Genomic DNA, 12514 nt, shown 5'->3' with positions numbered 1-12514 from the left:
GCAGAGAGCAGCAGCACACAGCTTTTAGACCAGCCTCCATCCAAAGGCGGCTTTATGACAGCTCCCACTTCCATGTGGGTGTGTGGAACAATTTATGTTTGCAACAGCTGAGTGCAACCTCTGCACACTGCAAGGGCTCCAAGGTGGTCTGAGAGCCTAAGGGTCTGGGTTTCAACCATGAGAGAGATCTCACTGTGGGAGGATGAGGTGTTGCCTCCAGAAGCCATCAGCCTGGTTGGTACAAGGTACCCAATGCACTCAGGGGCTCCAGCACATTAAAATACACCGAGGTTGCTCTGGACTCTTTGCATGAGTGGTTGGGTATTTGAGGAAAGCACACCAGAGGCTTAACTTTTTTGATTGCTGCTTTGGGGGGAAAGGATAAGATTTTTTTTCCCATTAAAATGCAAATTTTGGAAGCACACGAAAAGCCATTAACCCTTAGGTAAAAGATGAAGTTTGCTCTGAGATGCAGCTCTTCCATGTGGGTAACGGCTATAAGGCAAAGGAAGCAATCTAACAGCAACAGCAGGAACTCTTCGAATTCAACTCCACTGACAGGTTGGGATGATCCACACCCGCCCTCTGTTTGCTTTCTCACTCCTTGCTTTTTCTCCAGAGATTTCACTATCTAATGCTTTTTCCACCCCAGATGTCAGTGCCAGCAATGGCAGAGCCAGAGCTTGTAGCCGTTCCCCTCGGGACAAACACAGCAGCAAGATGCTCCATCCCCACCTGATCTGCTGGCAAGGACACAGCCACTGAGCAAAACCAGAGCTGCAATGTAAGGAGTGCTAACAGAGCTAAAAGGGCAATGAACCTCACTGCTGGCAATGATAACCGAGAGCGAAGGCAGTGAGCCCTGCAGCCCCACACAGCTCCGACCTGCACATCCCAGGGCAGCCAGAGGGGAGAGCTGGGAAACAGCCACGAGTAGAGCTGATGAACAAAGGCACACTTGCAAGACAGTCAAATTGAAACCCAAGTGAAAATCTGCGTGGATGCCACCAGTTTGAGGCATGTTTCCACTTGCTGGAAACAATACGAAGGCATTCAGATGTGCGAGAGAAAATGATACTAAAAAAAAAAGAGAATACAGCAAAGAACAAAACTCACCCCACGCAGCTGCAAAGCCCAAATCCTGGCTGTTTTTTCCAGCTCGGAGGCAGTGCAGGAAGCCCACATCTCTGCCCACGCACTAAGCAGCAACAGAAGCCCTGACCCCGCACACCCATGCAGTGAGGGCTGACTGACGAGCAGCCATCCCCACGGCTCTGCTCGGCTGTTACTTACTGTGGATGCTCTGCCATTCAGGCTTTAATTCAATCTCAGCCATTTCAGAGGCCCTGCATACTGATGACACACAGCCCCATAATCACGTTTCGGCTGATTACGGAGAATTGGACAAGTAGATGCTGGCGGATCAACCAGCAAGCACTGCCCCTCCATGGAGAGGATGTGGTGGCATAAATCCCAGCTGGTTATGGAGCAGCTTTGTGTAACTCAGCCCTTTTCCCCCCAGCTTCCATCCCATGCCAGGCCACACAGGCAGGAAACCCACATTCCATCTACAGGGACACAGATAACCTGACAGCAGCTGGTGGCTGCTGGGTGGGGAAAACATCAGCACATTGCAGGTGTGAACTCCTCAACCTCAGCACTTCTGATTAACTTCTTCCAGAGAGCTCTGTGCTGAAACGCTGAGCTCCTCCAAACCCGTCCTTCACGTGGGTGGGGGAGAAGGGGCTGCGTGTGGGGATTTGCTTTGGTACAGCTTGTGGGAAGAGCTTTCAAAGGTGCAACGAATGAAGGCCTGAAAATTATCACAATGAGAGTGGGGTGAACAAACCGTTGTGAATAATTCATTGCAAATTATACTACCCGAACCATCACTCAAATGCATTTTCCATTATTCCGCCTGCTCTGCCTCTAATTGAGCCTCTCACACAGCCAAGGTGCAGTGCATCAATCTTCAGTTTATATTTGATCATTCACATCTGTGCTGAGCTGCACGGAAAGTGCTCCCAGAGCATTTCACTTTCTGGCTCCCCACTCCTAAAGGTCTCTGTTACAAACTGCTGTGCTGAGATTTTGAAGGCGGTGGAAGGATTCTCATACATTCGTGCCTGCTTTTTTGGAGTAAATACTGAGATGTTCCACCTGCACTGACACACGCTTTTACGCTCCCACCTGGACACAGCTCTAACCCTGCTTAGAACTGCTCCCTGCACTGCATGGGCAAAGGTCCCAACCCTGAGCCTGGCCAAGATGTTTGCTACACAGGGGAACCTTTGCCAGATAGATAGCACTGAGGCAATGAGCACTTTGCCAATGAAGCATCCAGCCTCTAACGCAGCACGCAGTGATACTCCTGTCTGTGAGCACCGCTAAACACAGGGTGGCTATAGGATGAGCTACACTGAGCATCATCCTCCCCTCCTATATTGCACGCTGGGAGCCACCCCAGACCAGGGACAAACTCCGCAGCTCCCCGAGGCTTCCTGAACCACCAAAGAAATGACAGAAAACAAAACCCACACTCAGATTGCTTCAAACACCTAAAAATAAACACGGTCCATTTTGCCTGCTGAGCTGAGACATCCATTGCGGCTCAGCCTCCTCAGGAAGGTTCCCTGGTTTACAGCTGGGCACATGAATTCCTTCCAACACCCCCACAGAAGCGGGGAGGTTTGGGAGGAGGCCAGCAGAGTCCTGCCTGCCTCGTGCCACATTCACACTGCAGTGGGGCATCCGCCTCCTGCGCAAATGCACCACGGTCTGCTTCCCAGCCAGCCTTCATTCACACCAAGTGAGAGCTGTTGGCAACTTACACATTTGTTTAATGCATACAGTCCAATGCTTTCTCCCCCTCTTGGTGTCTACTTCAACCATTTTTGGACCCCTATCCATCATTGTAGTACCATGCACCAACAATAACACAGCACAGGGACTGCTGCCCAAAGAGATAAAGCACTCTGACCAATGGGCCACTGCCCAGGCCCTGCTGCAGCCCACATTTCTCTTGTTCTGTGTCTTCAGGACTTCAGGCTCACATAATCCACTCAGCTCTAGCGATGCTGAAGCATCTTTCTTTTATGGCTGCCATCCACCTGGGATTATTCAGATGAGTAACGCTATGCAAGCTACCCATCTGCAGCCAGCACTGCACAGAGGATGCAGCAGAAACAAAGCCAAATTCATTCCAATAGAGGAAATAAAAATTACAGGATGCTGCTGTTTGACAAGCCCTCCTAAGGATACAGCATTGCATGAAAAAGCAGCCCTGTCCTCCCCTTCTGCTTGCCCTAACTGTGACATTGGTCCATGCTGGAGATACTGAACACATAAAGGGAGGCTGAAGGTGGAGATTATTTTCTCTTTTCCCATTCCTCGTCTGTTATCAGAAGAATAAACTAATCATTTTGGTATGGTTTTTAAACAGATGATGAGCTGGAAGGGATGAGTGTTTTATATAATCCCCATGTTCAGCTGCCTTCAGCAGGATTGCTGCGGGCGGGCAGCCAGGAAAGCAGATTCCCCAGTATCATTGTGACAGTGACACCTGGGCTGCCCAGGAGCCTCTTCTCTCTTTAAGAACCATTTTGAAGTATTTTCTAAGGACTGCAACTCTCTGCAGAGGCCTTAATAAAAGCTTGAAGTCAGATTTATAGAGCTACAGGTCAAGGAGACCAAGGTGAAGTTCCCCATTAGTAACACAGGAGGTGTAGCAATGAGCAGAGCAGTGAAGGGCTTTGGGGTGCTGCAGTGCTCAGCAGGAGGCACTGCACAGCGTGCAGATGGGACTGGCCCTCTTCAGGTTGGATATTAGAAAGAGTGCTGATACAGTGGCACAGCTGCCAGGGGAGATGGTGGGGTCACCATCACAGAATCACAAGGTTGGAAAGGACCTACAACATCATCTAGTCCAACCATCCTCCCATTACTGTTGCAACCTCCATCCCTGGAGGTGTTCAAGAACCGCTGAGATGTGGCACTGAGGGATGCAGTCAGAGGACATGGATTGAGGTTTGACTGGGTGATCTTGATGGTCCTTTTCAACCTATGATTCTCTTTGGAGCCAGGCGAGACAGTAGTGTCCATATGGAGCTCCATAGGAAGCACCTGCAACTGGCTCCTTACACGCTGGGTTCAGTGTGCACATCCCTCTGCTTCACACAGAGTGAGGTGAAGGGCAATTACAGAAGCAATAAGCACTTCACCAGAACCTTCTCTTCTCCCACTGCTCTGGGCTCTTCCAGCTTTTTTCCCCCCAGAAATTCTTTCTGAAGCCACAATGCCAGCGCAAATCCATCCAGACAACACAACATTAAAGACTTCCATCTGAGCAGCACAGAGGATCCCACTTAAGTACCTGTTCAAAGGCTACTTGTGATGTAAGGGACCAAAACCTATCTACTGAGATGTGCAGCAGACAGCGCCTGTGAAGTCTATATTAAGCCTATTAGAAAATAAATCTTTCAGGGCAAAAAGAAAAGGCAGTAAAAAAATTAACTGGATTTAATAGCAATTACAGCTTAGGAAGTGTTTCAATAAAAGGGAGAAGAACTATCAGGAGGTACATTTCTCCAGCTACCCTAGCACACCCTGTTCCATTATCACAATAGCACAACAGGCAATAGGACCTGAGGAGCAGAAGTGCACAACCACCCCATGCTCTGCACACAGGCAGCCTGCAGGACTTGCAACGGGATACTCCAACCTGCTCTGTGCAGCAGGAAATAGTTCCTATTGCTGTTTGACAGTGTTATTAGGTTCCAGAGTCAACAGCCCATTCCTCCAGCTCGTGTTTCAGGCATTTACAGGCTCAGCTCAGCAGATGCACATTGACCTGAGCAGCAGGAATGCCTTCAAAAGGCTCAATTATAAAACAGGAAACATTCTATTTAGAGTAACAGAAAAGAGGTTGGGCTGGAGGGGAAGCATCCCTGTGCTTTTCAAGCTGCTCTGCATTAGCACAGAGCATTTCCCCATAGGGAGAGCTGCTCCCCAAGCTCAAAGCCCCTTCCTGACGAGCATCTCCAGCTTTCCTCTGCCTGTGGCTTTTTTGTACCTTCTTCACTCTTCCCAGCACCCACAATGACCTTCATTAGCCCTTTTAGGGTTTTTTCTTCCTTCAAAGTTGCCCCCACGTGCTACAGGATGCCCGGGGTGAAGATCCTGAAGACACACCAGATCAAACCCCACGCTCGTAACACAGCAGCTGCCTTGCTACAGCCCCAGTGCCTGCCCTGCTCAGTGTGCTGGGATGTGCAATGCCAAAGAGCCTCTGACCCAGCCCAGTGCAGGAGCTGCAGCATCCCCAGTCCCCCAACCCCAGTGCCACCACCCACTGCTGCCTGCACAGGAACCAGGGGCACAGCAGGTGTTACAGCACAACCTGCTGCATCATCACCCCCACCTGACAGCACAGCTTCTTACTGGAAATGCTGCATGGCTGGAAAGGAAACAGCTTAGTAGAAAGTCCTTTCTTTAAAATAGAAAAGGAAAAAGATTGTAGTTTCCTTTTAAAAAGCCAGCACTACAGAAAGAACACTTTCACACAAGTTAAGCAGCGCCCTAAACTGCACCAGGGAAGTCCCGGCTGCTCCTCTGCAGCCCTCCAGCTGGAGCAGCCTGCAATTATTCAGCAGCGGATTTTAAGTGACGCATAGATTTGAATTTCAGCAGAGCTCTCATCTAGAAAGGCAGCAGCAAGGAGCTCCAGCCTCTCTCCTGGGATTTCACCACCAGCACTTGCCTTTCTTCACAGATGTGACACCTCAGGCTGTGTTAGAGCAAAGGCCCCAGAGGTTCAGCCTTCTTTGCCAAGGTCACAGTGACAGCCCATGGCACGGCTGTGACAGCACCACGAGCCGCAGCTCCAAGCATGGCAGTGCTCCTGCTGTCCTCTGCTGTCCTCTCCATCGCTCAGCCCTGAGAACCGAGCAAAGGAGCTGAAATTATTGTGCATCACAGCAGCCTGACACCACAACAGGCAGCTCTCCCAGCCACCAAGCAGCTGCAAAGCACCCATCCACTTGAGAGGGACCTGGCCTGCAGGCACAGCACAGCTTTGTACCACTGTGCACCCAGCAAACCTAACTCCAGCCTAACACAGTCCAACTCTTTACACTGCAGGCTTGTTTTCAGTGCGACCAAACCCACTGCTAACAGCACATCAGCACACTGCTGTTGGAGGCTATGGAAAAAGGAAGCAGTGGCAGAGCTACAGGGACTCCTCTCTGAGCCTCTGGCAACCACAAACCATTGTCAGAGCAGTCAGAGATTACCCCTGAAGAACATTGACAAAGGTAATCAGTGTTGCATGGAAACTGGTTCACATGTTTAAGAGTTGAATCAGAAATTAATACTCAAGCTTGGCAGAAATGCAGCCCTTCCACAGCCACTGGAGGATTTGCAGTGAATGAGACAGACCTGGCAGGAGGCTCATAGAGAAACCTGCATGCTGGCTGCCGCACACAGGGGACACAAGTAACCCCAGCACAGGGCTGAAGCTGGAGACCGCTTGCCTTGTGGACCCCAAACTTGATCCTGCTGAGGATGCTCTGCTCAACAAAGGCCACAGTGTGAACCTGCTGCAGGTTGCTAGCCCTGCAACCCACCTCTAAGCTCCATTATTTTGAGCATCGATAGGAGAAAAACTTCATTTCCTTAGCATTTCCTAATTTCTTTGCAGAAGGTTGCACTCCCCTTACATGAGCCCTCAGAGACAAAGAGAACAGATCTACAGGTCGTCCCAAAACCAACAGGCCACCAGCTGGGTTGGTCTTTAATTGCGACATCGAGCTCTGCACCCAGACCAACTCCCCCCATGTTTGTGCCACCCACACGCAGAACTGAGGACCCTCTTGTATTCCTTCTCTCACAAGTTTTACCTGAGTTCTGCTCCCTACAAAGTTGATAAGCATACAATGAGTGCTCCCAGCAGGGCTGATGCATTACAGCTCCATGGCCACCAGGAGGTGAGCCCATGGGGAAGCAGCCTCAGTGCCTGACATGGCACTTGGCTTCTCCCTCTTTGTCCCTTCAGGTGGTCTCCAGCCTTGGGATGAAACAGATACTCCTCCACAGTACTGCAAGTCAACTGCCTTCCATCCCCTCTTCTCCAAAGAGTAAGCTCAGAAGAACGATCATTTTCCTTCCTGCAACAGTGGAGGAAAGCCTCAGTTAGCCAAAATATGCTGCGTTTCCCAACAAGACACCATTTTCAAAATAATTAAGCCATTAGAATTCCCCATCAGCTTTTTCCATTAGCAGCAGCAGGGCCGTTCTCCTCTCCACAGTGGTGGAAGAACTTTGCTAACTGCTCTATTAAAACCAGCTTTGTTAACGAACCATTTTATTCCGCTCGTGTTTGCGTCTAAGAAAATTCCTTCACCAGCGGATTCCCCACGTCAGGGAGTTCTTCATTATGTGTTTAATGCTACAAGAACCCAGGAGCAATGGGCTCAGCTGGGTGTCCTTCAGCCATGGCAATACAGGAGATGTGGCAATGAACAGAGGATCGCCCTTTGTGCTCCCTGCACCTTTCACACCTGACTGCAATGAACGCTTCTGAGATGCTTCCCATGTTGTACAGAGACTGAAGGAAACCCCACTCTATGCCTCCACTCCATCCCAGCCAGCACTTTGGCACAGCAATCTGTTTTCTCCCCTGTACCTCATCACAAAGTGCTGCTCCCAGGGAAAGCAGCCAACCAGACCAGGGCACCCAGCGGTACAGTTGTGTAATGGAAACCTGATCTACAAACCTCAAACCAAATTCTGGTTATTCTCCTCTGAAAAGAGAACGCACGCAGGTGGAGCTGACCCTGTGCTTCTCCTGCTGCCAGTCATTGAAGCTATGATACTGCACGGCTCCAAGCTGCACCATCACCTCTCCTCCAGCTTCTATAAGCATAAGGGAGATCTGAGAAGAAGAGTGAGCAAAACTGGGCCCTGGCTGCACAGGGGAAATGCATGCAAGCTATTGGCAGGGGACAGAGCACCTTGTGCTGGCAGGGTTGGAACACATCGTTGTGTCCTTTTGGGTAAGGGAACAAGGAGGGCAGGCAGCTGTGGAGCTCCCTCCTACAGCATGAAATAGGGAGCAGGGGAACAAGGGCTGATGTCCCAGCATAAAGCTCATGGTCCTCACTGAGCAGGTGGTGCTCCAGGACAGAACAACTGCAGGGCTAAAAGCAGCAAGATGACGATCAGGCTTGGCATGAACCACAGATAGTTGTCGGGACAGACCACGTTAACCTCTCTGCTGCTGGAGCCTCGCTCCCCTTTGGAGCTGCTCTTCATGAGGATCATTTCTTGAGGCTGACCCCAGGAAATCCATCTGGTTAAGCTGCAGCAGTCACCAGGAGGAAGGCAAGGGGCAGGGTGAGAGGCAGGGCCACCTCCTGAGACAGCACCAGCACCAGGCTGCTCCTCCACCAGCTGCACCTCACTGCCTTGTGCCAACAGCAGCAGAGAGAGGGTCTTGATGGAAGTGCAGAAGATGCAGAAGCCTTGATAAGTCACAGAATCATAGAATGTCTAAGGGCAGGTGGGACCTTAAGATCATCCAGTTCCAACCCCTGCCATGGGCTGGCTGCCCATCATCAGCTCGGGTTGCCCAGGCAAACCCACAGCCTTGGGCACCTGCAGGGATGGAGCATCCATTTCTCACTGGACATCAGGAGGCATTTGGTGCTGCTGAAGCACAACCCCAGCACAAACAGCAGCAAGAAGGGCAGTCCCATGGTGCAGAGCCACTGACTGCTCCCACTGCTGCACCACACAGGGCGATGCATCTCCCTCCACCAGCACTTCCCTTTTGTGAGTTTGATAAGAACTGCTGACTGCTGCTCACAGGAGCAAAACAAAACAAGCAGGCGGCAGGAAGCGGCTGCGTGAGGCTCTGTGGAAGATGCCCTTTGTGTCTGTGTGAGAAACACCAGGAGCACAGCGAGATGGATTCGAGACATCACATGCAGCTGCAGCCAAGGATCGCTCATCAGAAACCAGGTTATTTAACAAACACACAAGCAGCTTTTCTAAGCCCGGGGACACACAGGGAAGAGGTGCCCACCACTCTGAGTCACGGGAAGCGCGGTTTGCAGCCCCATGCAAGGCACCGCAACTGCATTTCCCCGAACTGCTCTTATCTTGTCTCACAGGAACACGAGGCTTGTTCTAAAACTCAGCCCCATGCAAAGCAAACAAACAGCCCACCGTATTCACCAGCCCCTGCTGTGTCCAGGAAAGCACAGCAAATCAGTGCACATCGGCACTGACTGCACAGCACATCAGCACATTCAGTGCTCCTAAAGCCAGGTGATTTAAATTCTGGGTTGTCACATGTTTTAACCCCGAGCTGCTTTTTTTTCCTCTCTTCTATGCTTAAAGATAAGCCCCCATCATCAAGAGAGCAGAACTCATAGGAATCAGACTTCCTGAAGATGGGGGATGAGAAAACTGTTTTTTATGGTAAATCAGTTCAAGAGTGGCTCAGTAAAGCACGATGGATAATTACTGTTTTCCTTCTGACAGCCAGGAGCAATTGTCATCCCCTTGAATCCAGCACACCTCAACAACAGAAAACTAACCTGTCTGAAAATGAAACAAAACACCCAGCAAAAAATAATCCCAGTGAATATCAGCTAAGATGTACAAAGTTGTACGCCAGAGCATCACCTGCATGAGACAGCTCAGCAGCACTGTAGGTAAAGTCAAGATGGAAAGAGCCTTCAGCTGAAATAGAGCTCCATTGGGCTGGGTTTCTCCTAACAAGGCAGAGCAAAAGAAAACTAACCTGATTAGGAAGGGGAGGGAGACTGATCCAGATTCATCTGGCAAAGCAATCGGCTATAAAGTGTCATTTATGGCTGTTATGATGGTGGCACAAAGCAGGCAGTACGTAACAGCAGATCTGGCCCACATTGATGGGTTAGGGGTAGACCCATTGAAATAAGGACACTGTCCCTCCCTGCAGCTTACTTTCCACGTCCAAATAAAATAGGCCATAAAGAAGGCCTGAAATAAAATTAATTATGTAGAGTAAGCGATGCCCATGGCTTGCTAGCAGTCACTCTGCCTCTGTAAGGCAGTCTGCCCCACATACCCACTGGCTGGAGCCTATGGCTTCAGCTCATTTCGGATGGCAGGCAGGGCTATGCAGGGGCACTGCACTCAGGCCTTGACATCCTGCTCCTAAGGAAGCTGTATCTGGGCTGAACCAAGGCACTTCTCAGCTCCCCAGAGCTCAGCACAGGCTGTGTGTGGTGCTGCATCATCCAGGAGCACAACGTACAAGCAGCAGCAGCTGCTCCAAGCCCTGAATCCATGCTGCAGCTCCAACACTGACCAGTGCCAGAGTGAGAGCTCTGCTCACTCTGAGGAGAGATGGAAAACTGTCACAGAAGAGTATAATTTGGGTCAGAGCTTGTTCATGGCCATTTCACAGCTACGAGATGGAAGCTATCAGAGATTGGATTTGCCATGAAAGCACACAGGGAATCCCTTCCAGTTGTCCTTTTACATAAAGCTCTACATCCACTGGCCCATCTCACAGGAGCAGGATGGACTGCGAGCACCCACAGCCCCCCCCTTACTAAAGGCTGCTATTTCAGGCTACCAAGCCAAGATCTGAACAAAATGAAGAGTCCCATTTAGTTGCTGAAGAGTCCTGCTCTGGTCTGATAGTTTGCTAATTAAAGATGCCCCATCTGAAATGAAAGAAAATAAACCAGGTCAGAAAAGTTCGAAAGCCACAGAAAGCAAAGTAGGTTGAAGCCAGCTGTGTGCAGGAGGCCATGGGCATGGCCTCACCTGGTCCCTGCACAGCCCACAGCCCCAGGGCTCAGCTGCAGCCCCCAGTTGGATCTCTTCTCTCTCCTCTGACAATGGGGAGATGCCTTGGCACAGGAAAACTGCTGTATGAATGTTTTCATTCACGAATATTTTCTTGGTACGGTTTTGCTCTTTTAAAACAGACATTTTTGACAGTGAAGCTGTGGGTACCCCATCCCTGGAGGTGCCCAAGGCCAGGCTGGATGGGGCCCTGGGCAGCCTGGTCTGGTAGGGACAGTGAGCCTACAGTCAGGGCTGGAAGCAGGTGATCTCTGAGGTCTCTTCCAACCCAACTGTTCTATGGAAAGCTGGGCAGCCGAGCCCACAAGGAAACAGTGAGCCGAGGTCAAAGCTTGAAAAATGTGGCTGCAAGGATGGATGCTGGTACAAAGTACACACTGAGCATAGGAAACTGCCTTAAGTCACTTTTTCTTACATGAATAACACTTACAGCCACTCTGCCTCATGCCATCTAGGGGGTGCAGAGGCCAAACTCAGCAATAAGCAGTTGCAAATTGCAGAGGCCTCAGTGGAAACTGCATCTGCTTGCTGGGAGCTGCACATGGGCTCTTGTTCCCCGAATTAAAAGGAGTGCAGGGTGCTTGATTGCATCTCGGCTCTTGATTACAAAGGCATCAGCAGACAGAATTAAACAGCATCTTCCTGGCCTATTTAGCATCCTCTGGGCAATGGGTTTGAGAGCAGCAAAGATATTTTCAATGGTTGTACCAGAATCTGATTTCCTTTCCTTTTGTCAGGGCATTTGCAGTGGGTGATAAGGTTTCCCAAATATCTGGCCAGGCTCCAGAGGAAGAACCAAGCAGTGGAAGTGTATGTAAAATCCACCCTGCGCTGGGTTACAAGGCACTGCCTGCACCAGCTGCCATAGCAACTGCTGTGAGAGAAAGAATTAGAGCATTCTTCACGGAAGCAGGAAAACTCACAGTCGATACACATAAGGATGGGACGCAAAGCAAAATAAAGGAGGATAAATACGAGCAAGTGAGGAGAATACACAGAGCTGAGCAAGAAGGAGTGCATGCACAGGTATATGCGCTCTGGTGCTGTGGAGGTGCCTATAAATACACTAAGATACCTAACCCCAGCCTCATTAGCAAGCATTTTAGATACAGTTGATCCTGCCTTGGGGCACGAGGTGGATTACATGACCTCCCAGGGCCCGCTCAACCTCTATTTTCCATGATTCTGGGAGGAAGAAACCTACACCAGCTGAGCAGCGCTGGCCTCCAACCAGCAAGGCAGGAATTTAAATCTGGAAAAAAAATAGATTTAATCCACTTTTCAAGTTCTCCTTGACCAAGAGAGAGGGCAGAAAGCAAAGTGTGCAGCCAGGCACAGCCAAGGCCCTCCTGCCCATGCATGCTACCCACATATCATATTCTCAAGTGCAGCAGGGTAAAGCAAGCATCGATTGTGAACAGCGTGGTCCTGCAAGAAGGCTTCACCTCCAAAAATATTAATTTCCCCACCAACACCTATTTGCAAAGAAGAGCTGGCCATGGAGCTGTGCCTTAACCCAGACCCAGTGGCTAACACAGCGATGCTGCAAAACGCCAGGTACCAGCAAGGGATCACGCTGATACCTTGCATGCCTCCAACAGAATTGGATTAGATATCAGCACACCTCTGCAGAGCCTTGGCTGGGGAGGTC

At 50.3% G+C, this 12514-nt stretch overlaps 1 protein-coding gene across 2 annotated transcripts in view; it reads right to left on the bottom strand.

Annotated features, from left to right (window-relative positions):
- PPP1R16B (protein phosphatase 1 regulatory subunit 16B) overlaps positions 1-12514 on the bottom strand; it is a 44010-nt gene that overhangs the window by 12175 nt on the left and 19321 nt on the right. The window lies entirely within an intron of this gene.

Source organism: Coturnix japonica, chromosome 20 (assembly GCF_001577835.2).
Source record: "Coturnix japonica isolate 7356 chromosome 20, Coturnix japonica 2.1, whole genome shotgun sequence".
Classification (NCBI taxonomy): Eukaryota; Metazoa; Chordata; class Aves; order Galliformes; family Phasianidae; genus Coturnix; species Coturnix japonica.
The sequence above is the reverse complement of the archived record's forward strand: the minus strand, read 5'-3'. Positions and strand labels throughout refer to the sequence as shown.